Source organism: Seriola lalandi, unplaced genomic scaffold, assembly GCF_002814215.2.
Source record: "Seriola lalandi dorsalis isolate HSWRI2012SDOR001 ecotype SW California unplaced genomic scaffold, Sedor1 jcf7180002054959, whole genome shotgun sequence".
NCBI lineage: Eukaryota > Metazoa > Chordata > Actinopteri > Carangiformes > Carangidae > Seriola > Seriola lalandi.
In genome coordinates, this window is record NW_019525510.1 from 32,211 (window position 1) to 33,125 (window position 915).

Here is a 915-nt window from a genome sequence, read left to right on the forward strand (position 1 = left end):
ACACACACACACACTCACACAAACACACACACTCACACACACACACACACACACACACGCACACACACACAGGTCGTAGCTCTGCCCTTCATCACACCACCTGTTCAACAAGCTGTAAACATATTTTCAGCTTCTCCATCCACCTCACTGAGTTTTACACAGCCACAGTGCTAACGAGAAGCTAACATGAAGCTAACATGAAGCTAACATGAAGCTAACATGAAGCTAACGAGAAGCTAACATGAAGCTAACATGAAGCTAACGAGAAGCTAACATGAAGCTAACATGAAGCTAACATGAAGCTAACATGAAGCTAACATGAAGCTAACGAGAAGCTAACATGAAGCTAACATGAAGCTAACGAGAAGCTAACATGAAGCTAACGTGAAGCTAACAGTGAAGCGTTAACCCTCTAACTGTGAGACCTGCAGCAGAGGGAGGAGGACGGAGACTGATGACTGTTCTTCATCCAGCTTCATGTCAGGAATATTATTCAGCTCATTGACATGTTCCATTAGTTTCCATAGAGGTATAACCAGGTTTATATACAGTGACTCTGCTGCTGCAAACATTGCTGTTGTAATATTTCTAAAGATAATAAGAAGAACCAATACAGTTATCAATGAAGAACCTGATAAGCTGTTCTGTATTGATGAGGTGAATATAACATTATATATCTTCACCTGATGAGAGAACCTCCACTGTCTCACTGCTGCAGCCTCAACATGAGCCTCCACACACTTAGAGAAAAGCCTCATCCTCACTCAGTGAACATGTGACCTGTCAGACGGAGCCTGGACACAGGGCTCATACATTCACATCATTTAGCCAATCAGATGAATCCTCAGCTGGCTGTCAGCTGCCCTCACATCAATGGTGTCAGTCTGGACCCTGTGAGGTCAGCTAGCACCATGG